Raw genomic sequence first — 6,592 nt, forward strand, 5'->3', positions numbered from 1 at the left:
AGAGGAGCAATTAAAAAAATCTCAAAAGCTTGCAGAAGGCAACAAATAACTAAGATGAGCAGAACTGAAGGAGATAGAGACAAAAAAACCGTTCAAAAAATCAATCCAGGAGCTGATTTTTTGAAAAAGATCAACAAAATAGGCAGACCACTAGCCAGATTAATAAAAAAGAAAACACAGACTAATCAAATAGATGCAATAAAAAAAAGATAAAGGGGATATCACCACTGACTCCACAGAAATACAAACTACCATCAGAGTTTACTACAAACTCTATGCACATAAACCAGTAAACCTAGAAGAAATGAATACATTCCTGGATATTTGCACCCTCCCAAGCCTAAACCAGGAAGAAGTTGAAACCCTAAATAGACCAATAATAAGGGCTGAAGTTTAGGTACCAATTAATAGCCTACTAACCAAAAAAAGCCCAGGTCTAGATGGGTTCACAGACAAATTCTACCAGACATAACAAAGAGGAGCTGGTACCACTCCTTCTGAAACAATTCCAAACAATACAAAAACAGAGTATCCTTCCCAAATCATTTTATGAGACCATCATAATCCTGATGCCAAAACCCAGCAGAGACTCAACAAAAAAAGAAAACTTTAGGCCAATATCCATGATGAACATAGATGCAAAAATCTTCAATAAAATACTGGTGAACTGATTGCAACAGCACATCAAAAAGCTTATCTTTCATGATCAAACAGGCTTCATCCCAGGGATGCAAGGCTGGTTCAACATATGCAAGTCTATAAACATAATCCACTACATATACAGAACCAAAGACAAAAACCACATGATTATCTCAATAGATGCAGAGAAGGCCTTTGACAAAATTCAATAGCCTTTATGCTAAAAACTCTCAATAAACCAGGTATAGATGGAACATGTCTCAAAATAATAAAAGCTATTTACAACAAACCCACAGCCAATATCAAACTGAATGGGCAAAAACTAGAAGCATTCCCTTTGAAACCTGGCACTAGACAAGGATACCCTCTCTCACCACTTCTATTCAATATGGTATTGGAAGTTCTAGCCGGAGCAATCTATCAAGAAAAAGAAATAAAGGGTATTCAATTAGGAAAGGAGGAAGTCAAACTGTCTCTATTTGCAGATGATATGATTGTATATTTAGAAGACACCATCATCTCAGCCCAAAATCTCCTTAAACTGATAAGCAACTTCAGCCAAGTCTCAGGATACAAAATCAACATGCAGAAATCACAAGCATTCCAATACACCAATAACAGACTAAAAGAGAACTGAATCAAAAGTGAACTGCCATTCACAATTGCTACAAAGATAATAAAACACCTATGAATACAATTTAAAAAGGATGTAAAGGACCTCTTCAAAAAGAACTACAAACCACTGCTCATAAGAGGACACAAACAGATGGAAAAAAATTCCATGCTCATGGTTAGGAAGAATCAATATTGTGAAAATGGCCATAGTGCCCAAAGTAATTTACAGATTCAATGCTATCCCCATAAAGCTACCTATGACCCTCTTCACAGAACTGGAAAAAACCACCTTAAACTTTACATGGAACCAAAAGAGAGCCCACCTAGCCAAGACAATCCTAAGCAAAAAGAACAAAGCTGGAGGCATTAAGTTACCTGACTTCAAACTATGCTAAGAGGCTACAGTAGTCAAAACAGCACGGTACTGGTACAAAAACAGAGATATAGACCAATGGAACAGAACAGAGTCTTCGGAGGCAATGCCACACATCTACAGCCATCTGATCTTTGACAAACCTGACGAAAACAAGCAATGGGGAAAGGATTCCCTGGTTAATAAATGGTGTTGGGATAACTAGCTACTCATGTGCAGAAAGCAGAAACTGGACCCCTTCCTGACACCTTACACTAAAATTAACTCCAGATGGATTAAAGACTTAAACATAAGACCTAACACCATAAAAATCCTCGAAGAAAACCTAGACAAAACCATTCAGGACATAGGCATAGACAAGCACTTCATGACTAAAACACCAAAAGCATTGGCAACAAAAGCCAAAATAGACAAATGGGACCTAATTAAACTCCAGAGCTTCTGTACAGCAAAAGAAACAATCATTAGAGGGAACCAGCAACTAAAAGAATGGGAAAAATGTTTTGCAATCTACCCATCAGACAAAGGGCTAATATCCAAAATCTACAAAGAACTAAAACAGATTTACAAGGAAAACAAACCCATTCAAAAGTGGGTGAAGGACATGAACAGATACTTTTCAAAAGAAGACATATATGAGTCCAGCAAACATATGAAAAAATGCTCATTATCACTGGTCATTAGAGAAATGTAAATCAAAACTACATTGAGATACCACCTCACCCCAGTTAGAATGGCGATCATTAAAAAATCTGGAGACAACAGATGCTGGAGAGGATGTGGAGAAATAGGAACACTTTTACACTGTTGGTGGGAGTGTAAATTAATGAAACCATTGCGGAAGACAGTGTGGTGATCCCTCAAGAGTCTAGAAATAGAAATTCCATTTGACCCAGCAATCCCATTACTGGGTATATATCCAAAGGTTTATAAATCATTCTATTATAAAGGCACATAGACACATATGTTCATTGTGGCACTGTTTACAATAGCAAAGACCGGGAACCAACCCAAATGCCCATCAGCATCTATTTCATAATTATTTGATGTCCTATGGCCAGGTACTCAATTCTCTATCAGGAGCCAGAACATGTTAGGAAGTGCTTTTTAAACGGAGACTATTTCTCTGCTCAGAAGGCATGTCCTTGCCTCAGAACCCTACTGATGTATATTATGATGTTCTTATTGGAGTTTGCAAGAATATCCACATACCTTGTTTGTCCACAATAGATTCCTTTAGCACCATTATATTTGCTCATTTATATCCAGCCTGGACCACAAAGCTCTCTCTTTCTCCGGAAGTACTCCCAAGGGCTTCCCTCCAAATTCTAAGCAGCTTATGAAACACCGTGACTCTTTCTTAGTGGTAGGAGGATACAAAGTGCAACTAATTTTGATTTATCTCATCTCAAAGAGCATGTCCTGGTAAGTCCCAGACCACTGAACTTCTAAAAAATGCATTGACTTGGAAAGCCCCTTAATCTTATGAGGTTTTCTCCAGCCCTCTGGCATACATGTGTCTTATTAGAACATCCAGACTACTTGTCACTTCCTACTCACCAGGTCCAATTAGAATGATGTCACTAACGTAGAGGATCCTCATGACATTCTGTGAAATGCCATAATGATCAGTGTTCTTACAGACTGTATTATGGCAGCCACAAGATAACATATCTCTGTGTCGAGGTAGTGAATGTGTACTTGTGTCCCTCCCACATAGTGTGAACTTACCTTTGAGCTCCCGAGTAACAGGTACTAAAATGAATGCATTTGCCAGATTAATTACCACATACATTATACCTGAATAATGAAAGCTGTGCTGATCTGCCCAGGAAAAACTCCATATTTCTCCACAGCATCTGTAATTGGAGCTATTATCTGCCATAACCCTATGGGTTTTATAGAAGTCATAAAGGTAAATCAATCAAATAGGAATATGATGAGACCTGCCATCCCTACAGCCTTTAAATCTTTAATGATGACATTAGCTTCTGCAATTCCTCCCAGAGTATCGTATTGATTGAGTTACTATCTCAGTCACAAAAAGACACATGAGGGGGTTCCCACATTTTCAGGGCCTTCCACTTAGTCCATTCTTCCCTTATGGCACAACACAGAATATGCCATAGTGTTTTCTGCCCAAGGAATGGATAGAGGTAGCCCTTGTCCACTGGCTCTTATCTCTCTATTAGTCAGGGTTGCCCCTGAGCTTCAATCAGTCAACCCTTCCAGATTTTGTATGCATGAGAGCCAAGTAGCCACCGTATTAGGGTTGCTGCAGGGCATAAGAACAGATGCACCTGAAGGAAGGTACTATCCAAATACACCTGCACAAAGCTAGTTGTCGCATCTGTGGTTAAATGGTGATCAAGAAAACGTGAGATGGTGTACACAAGGTAATCTATATAGTGGTGCACTACCAATCTTTACTGCTTGCTAATTAGTTATGACCTCCCCATCCCTGTCTCATTCATTACTAATTAATTGTTACCTCTAGAATAACGTCATTGGCTTGCCCAACTCCTAACTTCATGACTCCATTAAGTAAAAAACTAGCCCTTCCACCAACTGTCTTGATCCTTAGTTATCACATATCTCCCCAAATGAAAAAGGAAGTGGAATGGGTGCAGTGGCTCATGCCTGTAATCCCAGCACTTTGGGAGGTCAAGGCAGGAGGATCACTTGAGGTCAGGAGTTCAAGACCAGTTTGGCCAACAGGGTGAAACCCTGTTTCTACTAAAAATACAAATACTAGCTGGGCATGGTGGCATGTGCCTGTAATCCCAGCTACTAGGGAGGCTGAGGCAGGAGAATTGCTTGAAAGTGGGAGACAGAGGTTGCAGTGAGCCAAGATTGTATCACTGCACTCCAGCCTGGGTGACAGAGTAAGACTTTGTCTCAAAAATTAAAAAAGAAAAAAGAAAGTGATTGAAACTTCTCTAGTGGAGCATTAGAACTCCTGGAACAGGTATATTCATTTTAAGTGGGTTTATCAAATCAAAAAAGAAGCCTTGTCAATTTCATGTGACCCACAGAAAACACAGAATGTCATAAGAAGTGTTTGATGAGGCAGGGTCTTGAAAGATGTTGTGAAGAAGCTAGCCTCTGCATTCAATAATAAAATTTTAAAAGTAAAACCTAGGTTTTTTTTTTTTTATCAGCTAAAAGGGAATCTATGGCCCCCTTGATGAGAAGTCCCTTTCCTTCCTTAACTACTTGGAAGAAATCCCCTGGCAACTGAGTTGAGGCCCTAGTATAGGCAATTAGGTGAGCAATGAAGCCCATGACAGAAGCTACTTGATTCCAAAAACAAAGACTGGGGAAGGAGTAGTGCCAGACCCTGTAAAGGAAACCTAGGAATTGCGCCTGGATTGAGGCTCAGCAGGGCTGCAGTGTCGGTTCCCTGAACAACACAGAGAAGAGGAAGTTTAAAAATCCACAGGAAGAGCCTCCGTTAGGTACAAACGATAATCCTTATATTCAGAGGAATTTACAGTTCATGAAACTTTTGCCTCAAGGTTTTCTTCTTTTGGTTTGATCTTAACTACAAGGGAGCAGGGGGCCTACCCTGTAGCCTCTCCTTCTGATCCCCTTCTGATGTCTAAACCTTTAAATTTGATTTTCCTTTTTTGACCCTGAACCCTTAAAGAAATAGAAAATTAACACTGTGTTTCTAAATTTGTCCAGAACACACAGTCACTGCTGCTGTAAGCATTCTCTTCCTAGTCAGGCGTAAAGCTTTCAATCCCTGGATCAAAAGTTGATATGCTGTCCCTTTTTTGTGTGTCTATCTTTTCTAAATTTTCTATAATGAACAGGTCCAGGCAGTCCTTGCTTTGCACAGTTCCTGTGTGCACAAATTTCAGTTACCATGGCTTAAATAACACTAGTCTCCCAGCAATACAGTTCAAATTCCAGTTTCCACAGTATATTAACTGTGAAACTTCCCCGTTCACTCTTGAGTACACAAATCACTACATAAATAACAGATGTACATCATCATCAGTAGCCAACCACGTCCCTTCTTTCAGTTCATCCAGGCTCGGTCACTGCACATCTATTATTCAGTTGACTCACAGATGGCAAATCAAGTGGTTGTGCTGTCTCCTTGTCTCTCAGGGATAAACCCACATGAGAGTTTACAAAAACAGATAATCATGAGACGAGTGGCCCAGATGAAACACAGCAAAGAAAGGAGAAGTGGTAATACTGGGAGTGAAATTTGAACCAAATGTAAATGGAGTGATAGTAGAAATAGCTGACTGTGGAATGTGGACACTGCCTGTATCTGCAGCTGGAGAAGCTTAAAGAACGTGAACTTATCAACACCAGTTAGAAAGTGGCTGTGATGAAATGATGAGGATGCTCCAGAGGAAGTGACACCGGCAATAGGGGGGGAAAACCCTCTCATTAAAGGAACTCTCAGAGATATTTCATGACATGGAAGGCACAAAGGACACAATATTGGCAACTAATCAAAACTTAGAAAGGATATGAGAGTTCACCAAGGCATAGGAAAAGATGCTCACTATCATAAGTTACAGAATGAGAAGAAGGTAAGCACCATTCAAACTATTTTTGATAAGATTTTTACACAGAAAAGAAAAATTTAATTCTCAGTACTTCCAATATTCTAAATTACAGAGTACTAAATAAATGTGAGCTTTACTATTTTTTCATTACTCTATATATTTAGAATGGAGAGTAACAGAATAATGTTATGACAAAATTTTTTAAAGGTCACAGGACAATCATAATTTTTCCCATTGATTATGAAAATCACTGCACAGTTTCAGCTAGCACAGTCCTTTTTATTGTTCCATATGACTGGCTAAAGTGGGGATTGCATGAGATGAAAAAGGTGCTTTTAATATGTGTTTTTTTCCAGGTGAAGTGGCTCACACTTGTAATCCCAGCACTTTGGGAGGCTGAGGCAGGAGGATCACCTGAGGTCAGGTGTTCAAG

General features: G+C 39.3%; 1 pseudogene; it reads right to left on the reverse strand.

Moving 5' to 3' along the window:
• The window catches only part of LOC128932164 (importin subunit alpha-1 pseudogene), a 58,239-nt pseudogene extending 54,817 nt beyond the window's left edge, over window positions 1-3,422 (reverse strand).
• Between the last annotated feature and the right edge of the window lie 3,170 nt (window positions 3,423-6,592).

This window comes from Callithrix jacchus, chromosome 1 (assembly GCF_049354715.1).
Source record: "Callithrix jacchus isolate 240 chromosome 1, calJac240_pri, whole genome shotgun sequence".
Lineage (NCBI taxonomy): Eukaryota > Metazoa > Chordata > Mammalia > Primates > Cebidae > Callithrix > Callithrix jacchus.